General features: G+C 41.1%; 2 non-coding genes across 2 annotated transcripts; both read left to right on the top strand.

The window, feature by feature from the left end:
* The first annotated feature begins 14,678 nt into the window (after positions 1–14,678).
* On the top strand, positions 14,679–14,750 carry trnam-cau (transfer RNA methionine (anticodon CAU)). The gene has a single exon. It is a non-coding gene; the product is annotated as a tRNA-Met (tRNA).
* Positions 14,751–16,752: 2,002 nt separating this feature from the next.
* On the top strand, positions 16,753–16,824 carry trnam-cau (transfer RNA methionine (anticodon CAU)). The gene has a single exon. It is a non-coding gene; the product is annotated as a tRNA-Met (tRNA).
* Positions 16,825–21,146: the final 4,322 nt, after the last annotated feature.

Here is a 21,146-nt window from a genome sequence, read left to right as displayed (position 1 = left end):
CTCCTCTCTGACTTTTCCTTTCAGCCCCATCATGAGGTTGACATTTGTGGCTCTGAGGGAAATGTCTCAACAACTATCAGATGAATAGCCATGAAAAATGTGAACAGATATTTATGGTCCCCGTTGGATAATTTGGAACTACTTTCCCTGACTCTTCAGCAAATGCCACCAGTAGGTCAAAGTTTTCATTTGTCCAGTACTTTTTTGTTAATGACCAAATATCTGCAAAACTAATGATAGTCCTTTCATCTGGAGCTGTATTTTGTGTTTAGTGCTACAGAGCAAAATTAGCATTCTACAGCACTGAACTACAGTGTCATTCTTGTTTTCTAAAGTCTTTCTTGCACCGTCCACTTCACTTTTTTGGGCATACTATCAATTTTCTTCGAGTGTGAATGAACTACATACTCAAAACCTGCTACAAATGTGTGCGTCATGTGGGACTCAAATGTTACCTCACTGTCATCAAATGTGAATGGCACTGTGGATCATCCAGGCATGAGATGACTGTTTAGTGTTTCCAGCTTTTTAACATGTCCTCAGTCTGACGCAGGACACACATTTTGCAACTGGAAAATTTGCTCTCTCAAACCAAGGACCCTAATGCCAGCTGCAATGGTTACACAACCAACATGCAGTATTCACCACTGTGGAAAAGGAGGATGACATTTTTTTATAGCCTTGAACTGTCATGTTATATAATAAAAACATAAAGTACTGGTATATTTGAATAGGACAACAAACATTTAGTTTGCTCAGAATCATTTTGACAAGTGCATTATGAAAATACTGTCAGAGCAAACACAAAATGTTGCTTGATTTAAAACGAGAAAGTAAAGTGTGATTTGAAAGATGAGAGTTTTAAATCTGTCAATGACACTTGTAATATGTGTTTTCACATACTGTAACAACACTTTTATACAAGGCTTCACCTGAGAAAGGTTGATGGTGGCAGACTGTCCAATAAGCAACTGCCAGATTCAGGGCGTGTTAATAAATTATTGAGCTCTTCCACCAAAAGAAAAGAAAAAAAGTTGATTTTTTTTAATCATTAACGACTCAGGTCGCTCTGACCTGCTAACAGAGATGAAAAAAAAGGTGACACAAAAGAGAGAGAAGCTGAGACAGAGACAAAGAGGTTGCAGGTGCAGGCCAGAGACAGAGAGGAGAGACGAAATTAACACAAATCAATTCTGGAGATTATCGATTTGGTTGAATAAGAAATTCTTTTACAGCAGAATTAGGGAAATGGAGGATGACAAGCAAGGAGAGAAATCATACCACCTCCTCTCTCTATTGAATAAAATATCAAGATAATAAAATTATGATATGTACAAAATAATCAGGAAATGGATGTAAGTTTAGAATATTGCCACCAGAAGGATATCTGCCAGAACTTATGTCAGAAGTGATGCTTCTCTGCTCTGAAAAGGTTTTTGAACAGTTCATCTGCACTGTAGTTTATGACACCTGAGTAGCTGGCTCACAGAATAGTTTGGTGAATCGTGCAGTGGTATCAAATGAGTCTGGATGGTGCTGATTTAAGTGCTGAACAAGTCCCATTTGTCTCCCAGTGATTGGTGGATCTCCATCTGTTCAAATGGACACCATTTTCTTCTGATCCATTCATCTCTCACCCATCAGCTGCTCTAAAGCTTCACACATTCTCTCTCTTTGTGTGGTGAGGGAAGTTTGTAAGACCTTCCATGTTTTTGTGGAAAAGAGAAAAAAAAAATTTTTGCCTAGCTATGTCATTGGACAGACAAGGACTTTTCCATGAAATAAAAAATGTATCTGACTAATTTTTCAGCCAATTCAGTCAAATTTAAATAGGAGTCCATCACACTGAGATGTTTAAAATACTCATTTTTTCCCATAGGCAAATGTGATATATGTACATACATTGAATTTCCATATATGAAATATACTGTATGTACATATAAAATTAAAACATTTATGTAAAAAAATATAATTGAAACCAATTACAAATTGGAACAATTTCATACATTGACATAGACGTGTTGCCCATACAAATATGTATATATCCTTACATTGTAGACATATGTTACATAACTATATAATCATCCAACCCCAGAATGTGAAGATAGATACTTGAATAAATGGCCTAAATTTAAAAAATATGGTTAACATAGATAGATAGATAGATAGATAGATAGATAGATAGATAGATAGATAGATAGATAGATTAGATAGATAGATAGATAGATAGATAGACAAATAGATAGATAGATAGATAGATAGATAGATACTTTATTTATCCTCGGACTCTGAATGCATAGACATTTGAAATAAACTTTTACGATACATTTCTTAAACGTTGCTTTATTTTAAAGTGTTGTAATCCTTTTTTTCTCACTAGTTTTTGTCTACCTAATGAACATTCATGGATCCCCATCGTTTGTCTGGGGAGCTCCTTCTCCTTTGTCAAGTTCATTCTAAATGATTTAAAGTGACTATTTCGGTTTTATTATTTTCTCAATATACACAGAGTTTACAAGATTGAGATTGTTCCAGTGTCTGAATCCTTGGTATTCAGGACAGTTCAGTCCAGTCAACAGCCTTCATAAAAAGGTTTTTGAAATTAGTGGTTGATTTAGATGAATACTGATGAGGTGGAACAATTAATAATAGCTAATGATAATTTTATGATCCCACACCTAGAATTAACTGGACTCATTAACAACAATCTGAGCATGCTGTAACTTTTGCTCTACTTATAGGAGGACTATTTTTTTTCCCCACCACTTTAAAGTAGCTATTCATGAATGAGGATAAGACAAAACCATTAAACTTATGTAAATTTTTATGTAACATTTCCATAAAGTATGTGGAGTCTACCTTGTCTTATGAGTGCAATACCTTTCCTTATTAATTCTGTGGTTTTATTCACAATAGATATGGTCAATCAAAGTATAATTGGCTCAAAATGACCTAGATAAAACCAACTTTTTCATGAAAAGTTTTAATCTCACTAAAAGCAATTCTTTCCAGTATTGGAAGTACAGCCTGAAATGTAACAGCTAATTGCAGTGTATTAGTTGTGACCTTTATGGATGCACTAACAAGGTGGCCAGGCTGCAATGACTTGTCAGCAATGCAGTGCTAAAGCCTAATCTTTCAAAGTAACCTTAGTATAAGAGAAAAACAGAAAATCTGCAAAAAAAAATAATGAATCTCCCTGATCACACTGGGACTGCTGTGGTTTGGAGAGGCTCTTCAAATGGATGAGTGGGGTTCAAACCTCTGTGTCAGCAAGCACCTGCCCTGCTGAAGTGTCCTTGAGCAAGATATGGAGTCAAAATGTGCTCCAATGGGCCTTTTCTGGCCTCTGATGTCCCTGTGGTGGAAAGCAGGGGAAAAGAGATATTATAAACGGAAATCTCTCCTTACACACACATACCATTGTGTGTGAGTGTAAATTAACTTTGGAACTGGGAACTTCTCATGCAGAAGGAGAAAAAGAGCAAGTGAAACAGAGACAGAGTGAGGCATATGAACTAACCAGCCAGCATTACCAATGACCTTTCCCAGTGGCCAGGCAGAGCAAGCCGGGGCTAACACAGGGACTGGTGGAGCTCTGCTAAATGCTAGCATGTCACAGCCTATCTCATCAAACCCTTAATTCAACCTTTCCTTTGCCCCAATGGACTATGGATGTAATAAGCAATATCTTTATAGTGCAAAAAGGCCAACATACCAACAAGCTTGTGTGTGAGAATGTGAGAGGACGTGGTGTGTATGTGTGTTTGTGTGTGTGTTTGTGTGTCTGTTTCACTGCTTGAATTATAATACAAGGAATGGAAAGGATATGAAAGGAGTCGAAGGAGTGTGGCATTTGGATAAATAAGCACCTTGCTTGTCTGCAATTTACCTATAAGGCTGTTTTATTTCAGGCCAAAGAATATAACCTTAAAGTGTAAAAAACACCCTCAAGCTGATTTCATATGAGGCAAAAGAACACACTGCCAGCTTTAGCTTATCAGCCTTCACACTAAACTCTTCTGGAACAGCAGGGACAGAAAAGAAAAAAGGATTAGCCTTTTGCTCTTGTATGTTATCCACTGTGCATTGGTCCAATCTGTATTTGTGAGCATGACATTTTTTTTCCTGAACTGTTAAAAAAAAAGCACATAGGTTCCAGTAAGTCACTGTTCAACGCTAATCCATATACTTGAGACAACAGACTAGCTTTCGAAAGTAAAGCTTGCTCATAGAGCTTTTTCAGACCCGGCACTGATTTATTATGGCAGGAAAGGTACAAGTGTAAGCAGTATTAATTAATATTTTTTTAGCCAAAAGGACAGAGGAATGGCCTGTAAACAAAACAGTGATATATCATTGTATTCATTTGACAATCATGTTAGCTAATGACACACCTAGCAGAAATGAAGCTACATCATTTATTTAGAGTCATGTTTGTGTCCACCTGGAAAATCTAAGTCCAATAATCTCTCTCTTGTTTTAGTTCAGTTTTCGATTCTCAACTTTCATTAGGAGAAATATCCGGCACTCAGAGGGGCTACTTTTAAGTTTCTCTGCTGCAGAACATGGTTCCATGCTGAGAGTAGGTGGGGTAATTGTCGCTTGACATGAGCTTTGGCCATTGTTGTGTTTACAAGACAAGAGGTTATAATACACCCTCTGAGCAGTGCTACATCTTCAGGGCAGACTGGAGGCTACAGTGAGTTGGTATCAGAAAGTAATGAGACGGGCTGTGGCTAGCTGATTAGCAACTAACCACTAACTTAAATGAAATTTGGATGAGAAAAGTAGGCAACGGGCCAAAGAGCAGGTGATTCATTTGGGATAATAGTGCCAATGTGACCATTTCAGCTGCTGCTTTATCAAGAAATGAAGGTCAAAGTTGATGTGAGTTTGTGTGTCACAAATGCACATTTAATAGTGATTTATGTGCATACAACACATACCAGCATTTATATCATCAATACGCATTATTCTGCCAGGTGGGACTCTTCACAGAATTCATTCTTTTCCTGCAATTGCTTTTATAATTGCATGAGTGCACACACAATAGGCAAATGTGTGGCCACTTTGTTGTAGAGTGATGAGCAGAGGGCAGTTAATGGCTATTAGAAATCATAGGCAATGAGGACCTTTTCAGCAAGTTATTGTATGTTTCAAAACACGTGTAAATTGACAAGAGATGAAATGAAGGGTAAAAAGAAAAGAGAAAGAAGATGCCAATGAAGACAATTACAAGAATAGAAAATACAGCAGCTATTTATTCTCAATCTGTTTCAATTTGACATTCAAATGGCAGCAAATTACATCTATTCCCCACACAAAGTGAATGAGTTTTTCCAGGCTTCAAGCGTCAATCACAGCTTGGGGCACTGACATTCTGCACTGAACCCTAATGAAATTCTTTGAGGATTAGCAGCACTTTGACTCACCATGACACAAACCACCTGTTAAATGGAGGGGGAGGTAAGGGATAGGTTAGGCCATTCAAGGAAATGGAATATCACCATTTTGCAAAGTAATTTAAAAAAGAAAATTCACAGCTCAACTAAGCTTTCTAAAATGTGAAGATTTAAATCTAAAAGGCACATGAATAACTACATAAGTGTTTGATTAATTCATAGCCACTCTTATAATTCGACTGTTAAATTATGGTATAGCACACACCATTAGGGCTGCACAGAAACTGTCTGGAGCATGAAGTCTTCATGATATGAGGAACTTCACTTTCATTTTCTCAATAGGGAGCTCTGTCTGATTGGATGAGCGACATAAATCTGGAGATTAGCTCCTTTAGCTTGTACTTGTACTGCACAAGTGGTAGAGGAACCAATTCACATGATGAATTGTCTTTAAAAGAGTCAGTAATCAGGTACAGATAGCTGCTAGTAGGAAACAGTTTTGAGAGAAATAACAGTGAAATAAAAAGGTAAAGTTGTAGCCTGTAAAACCAAAACAAGGAGCTGAAGGGCAAAATGATGTTCCATGGACCTGATACTGTACATTTGGCACTCTTAATGACCCACATAAAATTACACAATAGTGATCTAACCCATTATTAATACAATGCAATATTAATTTCTGAGCACTTTAAGGACTTATCATCTACTGACTGAATATCTAAAATTCCTTGACAACTGGGCAAACTCTGTCATGTTTCGGGACTAGAAAGCTCAGGACAGCAACTACCATACATGGGCCATGCATTAAGATTATTTTCTCAAAAATAGTCATTCAAATCCAGCCAACAATTGCATATTTACAATACCCTTAACATAAAAATAAAAAAATTATAGACTTACAATCCTGGGCTTCTTCAGGCCCTGGTATGTTGGGGCCCTGGAATGTCCCTGAATTAGTGCTACTGTTCCCCTGCACAACAACACAGATCATTTTCATTTTCATAGTAGTTATGAAGAATGCATTTAAATATTCTAATAAACTGCTAAAAGTTAAGCATATAAATGCAACCAACATAGGACAAAACCCTGGGGCACACCTCAACTTAAGGACACATGTGGTCACACAGTCAAAAAGGGCATAGCATAACAACTCCATAACAACTCCTCATTAAGCTTCAAAGTCCCTGTTATGGTAACTCTCTTGAAGGGACTGGTTTTCTCTCTGGAGGTCATCATTTCCTTCATCCGGGCCTTGATTTGCTGGCTGAAAGACTCTATCTCTTGCGTTGTTGCACTGTAATTGCATTCGAATACTTTGAGTTTTTGGAGAATATTTTTGACTTCCTGCTCCTATTTCTGGGAAGCCTCCTCATCTTTTTTTGTCAAGGCCACTTGCTAATCACAATTTTTTGTCGATCTCTTCAAAGCCTCATGGTTTTTTTTCTTCACAGACTTATATTCTTATTTCACTACATTGTATTTATGTTAAGATTCTTTGAATTTAAGATAAACACAAAGCTTGTGCTACAGAAAATGGACCCAGTGAATAGCTCCCTAAGCTTAACATGTCCTATGATAACTATTAATTTAGCTGTACAGACTAATGAGCTTCCACCCCTGCTCTCGCTGACCCTTGGGGTATTTTTCTTAAATAAAACGTAGCTTGTGTTGGCTGTGACAAAGATGCTAGGCCTCGCCACTGCTACCATGGATTGCTAGCCCATGGCAGCACCCTTGGGGTCTTTGCCTCCTGTCAGCTGTCTATCCAGGCTGTCACATGGTCTTTCCCTTGTTGTCAGCTGCCCTATTCACAGCAGTCACTAGCTAGGCTAGCTTTGAATTTAAGATAAACACAAAGCTTGTGCTACAGAAAATGGACCCAGTGAATAGCTCCCTAAGCTTAACATGTCCTATGATAACTATTAATTTAGCTGTACAGACTAATGAGCAGTGATAACTAACATGTCTTTGGGGTCATCAGGTGGGAACCTCCTTTCACCAGTGTTTCGTCTAGTTGGTCCCACAACACCTCCAGGAGGCTAGACAGTGATCACTGGCGTCCCAGAGTCACTCCCCTAATGCCAGCCATCACTGCTCCTCACACCACCATTTTCTTTATCTTGCCTATGCTACCACAAACAACACCATCATCAACTCTGACAAAACACACTAGCAGATTCAGCAAACAAACTCCCCTGCACAGTTGGAGAAAGTGGCGGCCATTTTGAAGGAGGCAGAGTCAAGGAGAGAAGCCTTTTTGAGCTAAACTCTCCCCCGCCGGATTAGGCTGTACTCTTGCCCCCCCCACCCCCCCACTCTCCAAGACAATGAGGGATGTAGAGTCAGGGAGAGGGGCCTTTTTAGGCTGGCTCTCCCCCGCCGGATTAGGCTGTGCTCTACACCCCTCACACTCTAACACCACACCATGCAACTCACCTAAAACAAACAAACTCACCTAAACAGCCAAAGACACACTACAAACCAATTCGATACAAGCAAACAATACAGGCCACCTCACCTGGACTAACCGCATGGTCTCAAAGAGGCTCACACAGGCCACACCCCCACTTAAAAACACTTCCTCTTCCTGGATTTCTTCCTTGCTTCTCCTAAGAGTCTATCTATCCTAAGTGCTCCCCCTGCTGGGCCCCCAGCTACCATTACTCCTTCTCATCCAAATCCACTGACTGGATCTTGCTGCCTCATCTGACATGTCCTTTACAATTTTCCTCACACTCTGTCCACTTGCTCCTAACTCCCTCACCAAAGAGACAACAGACCTTGCTACAAATCCTCTACATCCTACTTCCACTGGACAAATCCTAACTTTCCATCCTCGCTGCTCTGCTTCTGCCCCTAACTCTGCGTACCTGAGCTTTTTCCTTTCATATGCTTCCTCAACTAAGGCCTCCCACGGAACAGTCAGCTCTATGAAATATACTTTCATTCTACTCCTAGACCACAAGACTATATCAGGCCTTAGCTTTGTAATGGCTATTTCCTGGGGAACAAGAAGCTTTCCTCCTAAATCTACCTGCATTTCCCAATCACAAACACCTTCTAAGCTGCCTTGCCTTCTTGTTGTCTTACCAACTTTCTCTCCCTCTTGAACGAACTTGATTGCACCTTTCTTTGTTTTAGGTCCTCCTAAATTTGCCTGCCTCCGTAATTCTTCAATTCCTGCAGCTAGGCTTTTTAGAACCTGGTTATGTCGCCACGTATACCTGCCTTGCGACAGACTAACCTTACACCCTGACAGAATGTGCTTTAAAGTTGCCGTACCTGAACACAATGAACATAGTGGGTCTCCATTTACCCAGAGTTTTAGGTTCTGGGGAGTTGGCAGTACATCATAAGTTGCCCCTATCAAGAATCTAATACTACTTTCCTCCATGCTCCAGAGTTCTTTCCAGCTAAGCTTTTTCTTATCTACACCTTCCCAATTCACCCACTGTCCCTGCTTAGCCTGAGCCACTGCCTTAGCACCCCTTAATAATTCCTCCTGTCTACGAACCTGCTCCACAACTAGCTTTCTCTTCTCCTTGGGACCTGCTCTACTCCACACCGGTTTGCCTGGGCCAAGCCCCAAGCCTCCCCGGCCTATTTGGACATTACCCACAATCTCTGTATGCCTAAGCGTTGCTTCTGCCTCCTGCACTGCGATTCTTGGATTCCACTTTCTCCCCTTGATTGGGTTTGGAACCACCTCACCTCTAGTTGAAGACTCATTTATTTCTTCTAATCCATCACACAACTTTTTGTTTGTTGTCTCACAGAGGTGTTTTCTTGGCTCATTAAATTATGGGTGCTTTTAAAGCCTTTGAGTTCTTCCATAATATTTTTGAGCTCCTCTGTTTGTTCTTGAAAGGCCTCTACTTTTTGTCCAATGGCTTTTTCTCCATCCTACAACCTTTTCTTTATATCCTGAATTTCCCTGTTATGGCGTCATAAAAATGTGTTTTCTTGGCCCTTTACAGCATAGTGGTTTTTATCTGAACCTTTTTAATCTTCTGAGTTCTTGTTCTTATTCTTGAAAACATTCATCCTTTTGTCTGACGGCTTCTTCCCATTACACAATGCTCTGACATTTTGAAGCTCTTGTTCCATTTCTTCTTCTTCCTCTCCATTTCCAAGGCCTTTAACATAAGTTGCATCTTTTCGTCTCCTCAATGTCTTTACAATGTCGGATGAAAATGTTGATTACTGTATCTTTGAACATTATTGAGGTAAGTCAGTGTTGGACTGCCTGAAGCAGAACAGATAGCAGTAGTAAATGTGGCATACATATTATTTTACATATGTTCATATCTACAGCATTTGGTGAGGTGGGCCTGTTTAGAAAATGTACTTTCTCTCACTCACACTCTCTCAACACCCCCACCCTATCACATGCCCTCCCGACATGTCTACCCATCTCCCTCGTTCTCTCTGTGGGCCCATTAAAATTAGCATAGTGCTTTTCTGAAGTATGATTAGTAGGACCCCATAGACCATCAATAAACAGCCTATCAACACAGACCGATGAATGTTACATGAATGATGTCGCTAAAGCATGTAAATGAAGGTCTCCGATTCTCTCACCTTCTTTCTGTCTCTCTCTGTTTGCTCTGTGTATTAATGGGAGTTTGTCACTGCAAAAACCCCAATTACTCCTGTCAGCCTGCGTCCATCGTCCTCCACAGATAACTATTCACCTCCTCATCCGGTGGCTGCATTTTTGTAGATTAGACTTCTTCTGTCTCTCTTTCCCTTTCTCTCTTCTCTATCTTTTATCTGTCTGTATCAGTGCATATACCTGTCTTATATTCTCTCTGTTGGTCTGTAACTATCTTCTTTTTACTCCCTGGGTTTCGTTAGACATTTTCACATCCCTCTCTCTCTGTAATGACTTGCTGATGGTTCTTATCAGCAGTTCAATGGGGCAAAGAAACGCATACGACTACCATCATTACATTTAAATACGGAAGGAAGACTGTGGGAGGGGGTGGGGTGGGGTCGGAAGACAGTTAAATAGATGAGAAAATGACTACAGAGAGGGAAATGAAAGGAGAAAGGGAGAAAAAGACAGCAGAGAATCCTCATATTATAATATATTGAAGAACCAAGTAAAGTGTAGTTGAGATAGACCAAAAAGAATATGAAGAAAATTTTTTCCATTGTCTTTTTAAAAGAAAACTTAAATTTTAATTTGGTTAAAGGATTACACTTGAATCCATGTCCACTGTCTATTCTCATTTGTATTTAAGCTTTGGCTTCTGCTATGTGAGATAGAATTTGTAATAATACCATTACAAAGCTCAGAGTCATAGAAAGTGGTTGAAACTTCTACGTACTAGTGGAGGTGACTGCAGTAGAGCAGCTGAAGCATGCTGGGACCATAACCCAGAGGTTGATAGATCGAAAACATGCTTTGCTAGTTGTGTATGTTGTAGTTAATTGAGTGTCTGCCCTACGAATCCAGCATATGATGATATAAGTTCCATAACAGCCTTTGACTACAACTTTGGTTTCAAGGGAACTTCTTCTGCAGTATTCCCTGAAGGTTAACCTGCAAATATTATTTTCCAACTTGGTCTTAACTTTAGCAAGTTCACTGGATTTAGCATATAGTCCAATGGTGCTTACAGAAAAGACATTAATTTGAAGAGAAAGTTGGTCCAATCTCCAAAGATCAATGGCTAAGAGCAGAAAAGTGCTGGGACCATAACCCAGAGGTCGATGGGTTCTCTGCTATTAGGCAACCATTGAATCTCCACCCTATGAATCCAGATCCTGATGATATAGGTGCTGTACCAAACTGTGGCTCCAGGTGAGCTCCTTAATTTATTCTGCCTATGTCATTTCATTACATACACTGCAGTGTCTCCCTGCAATTCATCTGCAGTACCTCCTGCAGATTAACATATAAAGATATTTTTCCAACCCGGTCTTAACTTCAGCATATCACTGGATTTAGCGTATAGTCCGATTGTGTTTACAGATAAGACATTACTTTGAAGTCAGAGAAAGCTCCTCCATCGAACAATCATTAGGAGCAGAGTTGCACAGCGGAATCATGCTTGGCCCATAACCCAGAGGTGGATGAATCAAAACCATCCTCTGCTATTTGACGTCCATGTAGTTTCCACCCTGTGAATCCAGCATCTAATGATATCGGTGCCATACTTGCCTCTGACTACAACTTTGGTCTTAGGTGAACTCCTTCTGCGGTGTTCCCTGCAGATTAAAATAACAAGATGTTTTTCGAATCTGGTCCAAACTTTTGCAAGGTCCCTTGATTCAGTGTATAATCCCATGGTGCTTACATGTAAGAAATTCATTTGAAGTCAGAGAAAGTTGCTTCAACCTCCAAAGAACACTAGCTAACAGCATAGTGGCGCAGCGGAAGCGTGCTGGGCACATAACCCAGAGGTCGATAGATCGAAACTATCCTCTGCTATTTGGTATCCATGGAGTCTCGAACCTATGAATCCAGCATCTAATGATATTCGTTCCATAACAGACTTTGACTACAACTTTGGTTTCAGGGGAACTCCTTCTGCAGTGTTCCCTGCAGATTAAGCTACAAAGATGATTTGCCAACCTGGTCCTAACTTCAGCACGTTCACTGGATTTAGCGTACAGCCAATGGTGCTTATGGACAAGACATTAATTTTAAGTCAGAGAAAGTTTCTTCAACCTCCATTAGTCAACGGTTAGCAGCAGAGTGGCGCAGCGGAAGCGTGCTGGGCCCATAACCCAGAGGTCGATGGATCGAAACCATCCTCTGCTATTTGGTATCCTTGGAGTCTCTGCCTTATAAATCCACAATCTAATGATATTCGTTCCATAACAGCCTTTGACTACAACTTTGGTTTCAGGGGAACTTCTTCTGCATTATTCCCTGAAGATTAACCTGCAAATGTACTTTTCCAACTTCGTCTTAACTTCAGCAAGTTCACTTGATTTAGCGTATAATTCAATGCTGCTTATGGACAAGACATTAATTTGAAGTCAGAGAAAGTTGGTTCAACCTCTATTAGTCAACAGTTAGCAGCAGAGTGGCGCAGCGGAAGCGTGCTGGGCCCATAACCCAGAGGTCGATGGATCGAAACCATCCTCTGCTATTTGGTATCCTTGGAGTCTCTGCCTTATCAATCCACTATCTAATGATATTCGTTCCATAACAGACTTTGACTACAACTTTGGTTTCAAGGGAACTTCTTCTCCAGTATTCCCTGAAGATTAACCTGCAAATATACTTTTCCGACTTGGTCCTAACTTTAGCAAGTTCACTTGATGTAGCATATAATCTTATGGACAAGACATTAATTTGAAGTCAGAGAAAGTTTCTTCAACCTCCGTTAGTCAATGATTAGCAGCAGAGTGGCGCAGCGGAAGCGTGCTGGGCCCATAACCCATAGATCGAAAACATCCTCTGCTATTTGGCATCCATGGAGTCTCGATCCTATGAATCCAACATCTAACGATTTTCGTTCCATAACAGACTTTGACTACAACTTTGGTTTCAGGGGAACTCCTTCTGCAGTGTTCCCTGCAGATTAAGCTACAAAGATGATTTGCCAACCTGGTCCTAACTTCAGCACATTCACTGGATTTAGCGTACAGCCAATGGTGCTTATGGACAAGACATTAATTTTAAGTCAGAGAAAGTTTGTTCAACCTCCATTAGTCAACGGTTAGCAGCAGAGTGGCGCAGCGGAAGCGTGCTGGGCCCATAACCCAGAGGTCGATGGATCGAAACCATCCTCTGCTATTTGGTATCCTGGTACAGCCAATTGTGCTTACAGATAAGATATCCTCTGCTATTTGGCATCCATGGAGTCTCGACCCTATGAATCCAGCATCTAATGATTTTTGTTCCATAACAGACTTTGACTACAACTTTGGTTTCAGGGGAACTCCTTCTGCAGTGTTCCCTGCAGATTAAGCTACAAAGATGATTTGCCAACCTGGTCCTAACTTCAGCACGTTCACTGGATTTAGCGTACAGCCAATGGTGCTTATGGACAAGACATTAATTTTAAGTCAGAGAAAGTTTCTTCAACCTCCATTAGTCAACGGTTAGCAGCAGAGTGGCACAGCGGAAGCGTGCTGGGCCCATAACCCAGAGGTCGATTGATCGAAACCATCCTCTGCTATTTGGTATCCTTGGAGTCTCTGCCTTATAAATCCACAATCTAATGATATTCGTTCCATAACAGCCTTTGACTACAACTTTGGTTTCAGGGGAACTTCTTCTGCATTATTCCCTGAAGATTAACCTGCAAATGTACTTTTCAACTTCGTCTTAACTTCAGCAAGTTCACTTGATTTAGCGTATAATTCAATGCTGCTTATGGACAAGACATTAATTTGAAGTCAGAGAAAGTTGGTTCAACCTCTATTAGTCAACAGTTAGCAGCAGAGTGGCGCAGCGGAAACGTGCTGGGCCCATAACCCAGAGGTCGATGGATCGAAACCATCCTCTGCTATTTGGTATCCTTGGAGTCTCTGCCTTATCAATCCACTATCTAATGATATAAGTTCCATAACAGACTTTGACTGCAACTTTGGTTTCAGGGGAACTGCTTCTGCAGTGTTCCCTGCAGATTAAGATACAAAGATGATTTGCCAAACCTAGTCCTAACTTCAGCACGTTCACTGGATTTAGCGTACAGCCAATTGTGCTTACAGATAAGATATCCTCTGCTATTTGTTATCCATGGAGTCTCGACCCTATGAATCCAGCATCTAATGATTTTTGTTCCATAACAGACTTTGACTACAACTTTGGTTTCAGGGGAACTCCTTCTGCAGTGTTCCCTGCATATTAAGCTACAAAGATGATTTGCCAACCTGGTCCTAACTTCAGCACGTTCACTGGATTTAGCGTACAGCCAATGGTGCTTATGGACAAGACATTAATTTTAAGTCAGAGAAAGTTTGTTCAACCTCCATTAGTCAACGGTTAGCAGCAGAGTGGCGCAGCGGAAGCGTGCTGGGCCCAGAGGTCGATGGATCGAAACCATCCTCTGCTATTTGTTATCCTTGGAGTCTCTGCCATATGAATCCACAATCTAATGATATAAGTTCCATAACAGCATTTGACTACAACTCTGGTTTCAGGGGAACTTCTTCTGCATTATTCCCTGAAGATTAACCTGCAAATGTACTTTTCCAACTTCGTCCTAACTTTAGCAAGTTCACTTGATTTAGCGTATAATCTTATGGACAAGACATTAATTTGAAGTCAGAGAAAGTTGGTTCAACCTCTATTAGTCAGCACTTAGCAGCAGAGTGGCGCAGCGGAAGCGTGCTGGGCCCATAACCCAGAGGTCGATGGATCGAACCCATCCTCTGCTATTTGGTATCCTTGGAGTCTCTGCCTTATCAATCCACTATCTAATGATATAAGTTCCATAACAGACTTTGACTGCAACTTTGGTTTCAGGGGAACTCCTTCTGCAGTGTTCCCTGCAGATTAAGATACAAAGATGATTTGCCAAACCTAGTCCTAACTTCAGCACGTTCACTGGATTTAGCGTACAGCCAATTGTGCTTACAGATAAGATATCCTCTGCTATTTGGCATCCATGGAGTCTCGACCCTATGAATCCAGCATCTAATGCTTTTTGTTCCATAACAGACTTTGACTACAATTTTGGTTTCAGGGGAACTACTTCTGCAGTGTTCCCTGCAGATTAAACTACACATATGATTTGCCAACCTGGTCCTAACTTCAGCACGTTCACTGGATTTAGCGTACAGCCAATGGTGCTTATGGACAAGACATTAATTTTAAGTCAGAGAAAGTTGATTCAACCTCCATTAGTCAACGGTTAACAGCAGAGTGGCGCAGCGGAAGCGTGCTGGGCCCATAACCCAGAGGTCGATAGATCGAAACTATCCTCTGCTATTTGGTATCCTTGGAGTCTCTGCCTTATAAATCCACAATCTAATGATATTCGTTCCATAACAGACTTTGACTACAACTTTGGTTTCAAGGGAACTTCTTCTCCAGTATTCCCTGAAGATTAACCTGCAAATATACTTTTCCGACTTGGTCCTAACTTTAGCAAGTTCACTTGATGTAGCATATAATCTTATGGACAAGACATTAATTTGAAGTCAGAGAAAGTTTCTTCAACCTCCGTTAGTCAATGATTAGCAGCAGAGTGGCGCAGCGGAAGCGTGCTGGGCCCATAACCCATAGATCGAAAACATCCTCTGCTATTTGGCATCCATGGAGTCTCGATCCTATGAATCCAACATCTAACGATTTTCGTTCCATAACAGACTTTGACTACAACTTTGGTTTCAGGGGAACTCCTTCTGCAGTGTTCCCTGCAGATTAAGCTACAAAGATGATTTGCCAACCTGGTCCTAACTTCAGCACGTTCACTGGATTTAGCGTACAGCCAATGGTGCTTATGGACAAGACATTAATTTTAAGTCAGAGAAAGTTTCTTCAACCTCCATTAGTCAACGGTTAGCAGCAGAGTGGCACAGCGGAAGCGTGCTGGGCCCATAACCCAGAGGTCGATGGATCGAAACCATCCTCTGCTATTTGGTATCCTTGGAGTCTCTGCCTTATCAATCCACTATCTAATGATATAAGTTCCATAACAGACTTTGACTGCAACTTTGGTTTCAGGGGAACTGCTTCTGCAGTGTTCCCTGCAGATTAAGATACAAAGATGATTTGCCAAACCTAGTCCTAACTTCAGCACGTTCACTGGATTTAGCGTACAGCCAATTGTGCTTACAGATAAGATATCCTCTGCTATTTGTTATCCATGGAGTCTCGACCCTATGAATCCAGCATCTAATGATTTTTGTTCCATAACAGACTTTGACTACAACTTTGGTTTCAGGGGAACTCCTTCTGCAGTGTTCCCTGCATATTAAGCTACAAAGATGATTTGCCAACCTGGTCCTAACTTCAGCACGTTCACTGGATTTAGCGTACAGCCAATGGTGCTTATGGACAAGACATTAATTTTAAGTCAGAGAAAGTTTGTTCAACCTCCATTAGTCAACGGTTAGCAGCAGAGTGGCGCAGCGGAAGCGTGCTGGGCCCAGAGGTCGATGGATCGAAACCATCCTCTGCTATTTGTTATCCTTGGAGTCTCTGCCATATGAATCCACAATCTAATGATATAAGTTCCATAACAGCATTTGACTACAACTCTGGTTTCAGGGGAACTTCTTCTGCATTATTCCCTGAAGATTAACCTGCAAATGTACTTTTCCAACTTCGTCCTAACTTTAGCAAGTTCACTTGATTTAGCGTATAATCTTATGGACAAGACATTAATTTGAAGTCAGAGAAAGTTGGTTCAACCTCTATTAGTCAGCACTTAGCAGCAGAGTGGCGCAGCGGAAGCGTGCTGGGCCCATAACCCAGAGGTCGATGGATCGAACCCATCCTCTGCTATTTGGTATCCTTGGAGTCTCTGCCTTATCAATCCACTATCTAATGATATAAGTTCCATAACAGACTTTGACTGCAACTTTGGTTTCAGGGGAACTCCTTCTGCAGTGTTCCCTGCAGATTAAGATACAAAGATGATTTGCCAAACCTAGTCCTAACTTCAGCACGTTCACTGGATTTAGCGTACAGCCAATTGTGCTTACAGATAAGATATCCTCTGCTATTTGGCATCCATGGAGTCTCGACCCTATGAATCCAGCATCTAATGCTTTTTGTTCCATAACAGACTTTGACTACAATTTTGGTTTCAGGGGAACTACTTCTGCAGTGTTCCCTGCAGATTAAACTACACATATGATTTGCCAACCTGGTCCTAACTTCAGCACGTTCACTGGATTTAGCGTACAGCCAATGGTGCTTATGGACAAGACATTAATTTTAAGTCAGAGAAAGTTTATTCAACCTCCATTAGTCAACGGTTAGCAGCAGAGTGGCGCAGCGGAAGCGTGCTGGGCCCATAACCCAGAGGTCGATGGATCGAAACCATCCTCTGCTATTTGGTATCCTGGTACAGCCAATTGTGCTTACAGATAAGATATCCTCTGCTATTTGGCATCCATGGAGTCTCGATCCTATGAATCCAGCATCTAATGATTTTTGTTCCATAACAGACTTTGACTACAACTTTGGTTTCAGGGGAACTCCTTCTGCAGTGTTCCCTGCAGATTAAGATACAAAGATGATTTGCCAAACCTAGTCCTAACTTCAGCACGTTCACTGGATTTAGCGTACAGCCAATTGTGCTTACAGATAAGATATCCTCTGCTATTTGGCATCCATGGAGTCTCGACCCTATGAATCCAGCATCTAATGCTTTTTGTTCCATAACAGACTTTGACTACAATTTTGGTTTCAGGGGAACTACTTCTGCAGTGTTCCCTGCAGATTAAACTACACATATGATTTGCCAACCTGGTCCTAACTTCAGCACGTTCACTGGATTTAGCGTACAGCCAATGGTGCTTATGGACAAGACATTAATTTTAAGTCAGAGAAAGTTTATTCAACCTCCATAAGTCAACAGTTAGCAGCAGAGTGGCGCAGCGGAAGCATGCTGGGCCCAGAGGTCGATGGATCGAAACCATCCTCTGCTATTTGTTATCCTTGGAGTCTCTGCCATATGAATCCACAATCTAATGATATAAGTTCCATAACAGCCTTTGATTACAACTTTGGTTTCAGGGGAACTTCTTCTGCAGTATTCCCTGAAGATTAACCTGCAAATATACTTTTCCGACTTGGTCCTAACTTTAGCAAGTTCACTTGATGTAGCATATAATCTTATGGACAAGACATTAATTTGAAGTCAGAGAAAGTTTGTTCAACCTCCATTAGTCAACGGTTAGCAGCAGAGTGGCGCAGCGGAAGCGTGCCTGGCCCATAACCCAGAGGTCGATGGATCGAAACCATCCTCTGCTATTTGGTATCCTGGTACAGCCAATTGTGCTTACAGATAAGATATCCTCTGCTATTTGGCATCCATGGAGTCTCGACCCTATGAATCCAGCATCTAATGATTTTTGTTCCATAACAGACTTTGACTACAACTTTGGTTTCAGGGGAACTCCTTCTGCAGTGTTCCCTGCAGATTAAGCTACAAAGATGATTTGCCAACCTGGTCCTAACTTCAGCACGTTCACTGGATTTAGCGTACAGCCAATGGTGCTTATGGACAAGACATTAATTTTAAGTCAGAGAAAGTTTGTTCAACCTCCATTAGTCAACAGTTAGCAGCAGAGTGGCGCAGCGGAAGCGTGCTGGGCCCATAACCCAGAGGTCGATGGATCGAAACCATCCTCTGCTATTTGGTATCCTTGGAGTCTCTGCCTTATAAATCCACAATCTAATGATATTCGTTCCATAACAGACTTTGACTACAACTTTGGTTTCAGGGGAACTTCTTCTGCATTATTCCCTGAAGATTAACCTGCAAATGTACTTTTCCAACTTCGTCCTAACTTCAGCAAGTTCACTTGATTTAGCGTATAATTCAATGCTGCTTATGGACAAGACATTAATTTGAAGTCAGAGAAAGTTGGTTCAACCTCTATTAGTCAACAGTTAGCAGCAGAGTGGCGCAGCGGAAGCGTGCTGGGCCCATAACCCAGAGGTCGATGGATCGAAACCATCCTCTGCTATTTGGTATCCTTGGAGTCTCTGCCTTATCAATCCACTATCTAATGATATAAGTTCCATAACAGACTTTGACTGCAACTTTGGTTTCAGGGGAACTGCTTCTGCAGTGTTCCCTGCAGATTAAGATACAAAGATGATTTGCCAAACCTAGTCCTAACTTCAGCACGTTCACTGGATTTAGCGTACAGCCAATTGTGCTTACAGATAAGATATCCTCTGCTATTTGTTATCCATGGAGTCTCGACCCTATGAATCCAGCATCTAATGATTTTTGTTCCATAACAGACTTTGACTACAACTTTGGTTTCAGGGGAACTCCTTCTGCAGTGTTCCCTGCATATTAACCTACAAAGATGATTTGCCAACCTGGTCCTAACTTCAGCACGTTCACTGGATTTAGCGTACAGCCAATGGTGCTTATGGACAAGACATCAATTTTAAGTCAGAGAAAGTTTGTTCAACCTCCATAAGTCAACAGTTAGCAGCAGAGTGGCGCAGCGGAAGCATGCTGGGCCCAGAGGTCGATGGATCGAAACCATCCTCTGCTATTTGTTATCCTTGGAGTCTCTGCCATATGAATCCACAATCTAATGATATAAGTTCCATAACAGCCTTTGACTACAACTTTGGTTTCAGGGGAACTTCTTCTGCATTATTCCCTGAAGATTAACCTGCAAATGTACTTTTCCAACTTCGTCCTAACTTTAGCAAGTTCACTTGATTTAGCGTATAATCTTATGGACAAGACATTAATTTGAAGTCAGAGAAAGTTTGTTCAACCTCCATTAGTCAATAATTAGCAGCAGACTTTGACTACAACTTTGGTTTCAGGGGAACTCATTCTGCAGTGTTCCCTGCAGATTAAACTACACATATGATTTGCCAACCTGGTCGTGACTTCAGCAAATTCACTGGATTAAGCATATAGACCAATTGTGCTAACAGATAAGGCATTACTTTGAAGACAGAGAAACTTGCTTCAACCCCCATCTGTCATGTTTAGCAGCAGAGTGGCGCAGCGGAAGCGTGCTGGGCCCATAACCCAGAGGTCGATGGATCGAAACCGTCCTCTGCTATTTGGCATCCTTGGAGTCTCTGCCTTATCAATCCACTATCTAATGATATAAGTTCCATAACAGCCTTTGACTACAACTTTGGTTTCAGGGGAACTCCTTCTGCATTATTCCCTGAAGATTAACCTGCAAATGTACTTTTCCAACTTCGTCCTAACTTCAGCAAGTTCACTTGATTTAGCGTATAATTCAATGCTGCTTATGGACAAGACATTAATTTGAAGTCAGAGAAAGTTGGTTCAACCTCCGTTAGTCAATGGTTAGCATCAGAGTGGCGCAGCGGAAGCGTGCTGGGCCCATAACCCAGAAGTCGATGGATCGAAACCATCCTCTGCTAATAAACATCCGTTGAATCTCCACCCAATGAACCTGGTATCTGATGATATATGTATCATACTAGACCTTTGGCTCCAGGTGAGGTCCTTGATTTGTTTTGCTTATGTCACCTCATTACATACACTGCAGTGTCTCCCTGCCGTCCTTATTAACCTGCAAATATACTTTTTCAACTTGGTCCTAACTTCAGCAAGTTCACTGGATTTAGCGTATCGTCCAATGGTGCTTACAGAAAAGACATTAATTTGAAGTCAGAGAAAGTTGATTTAAACCCGATCATTCAATTCTTTGCAGCAGAGTGGCGCAGCGGAAGCGTGCTGGGCCCATAACCCAGAGGTCGATGGATCGAAACCATCCTCTGCTATCTGGCATACTTGGAGTCTTTGCCTTATGAATCCAGCATCTGATGATATAGGTATCATACTAGACCTTTGGCTCCAAGTGAGGTCCTTGATTTGTTCTTCATGTGTCACCTCATTACATACAGTGCATTGTCTCCCTGCAATACTTTTAAAGTATTCCCTGAAGATTAACCTGCAAATATACTTTTCCAACTTGGTCCTAACTTTAGCAAGTTTACTGGATTTAGTGGATAGTCCAATGGTGCTTACAAATAAGACATTACTTTGAAGTCAGAGAACATTTGTTCAATCAATCCTTAGCAGCAGAGTGGTGCAGTGGAAGAGTGCTAGGCCCGTAACCCAGAGAAAGATGGATCGA

Source organism: Seriola aureovittata, chromosome 8, assembly GCF_021018895.1.
Source record: "Seriola aureovittata isolate HTS-2021-v1 ecotype China chromosome 8, ASM2101889v1, whole genome shotgun sequence".
Classification (NCBI taxonomy): domain Eukaryota; kingdom Metazoa; phylum Chordata; class Actinopteri; order Carangiformes; family Carangidae; genus Seriola; species Seriola aureovittata.
Note: the sequence above shows the minus strand (reverse complement) of the source record. Positions and strands in the feature narration are given on the sequence as shown.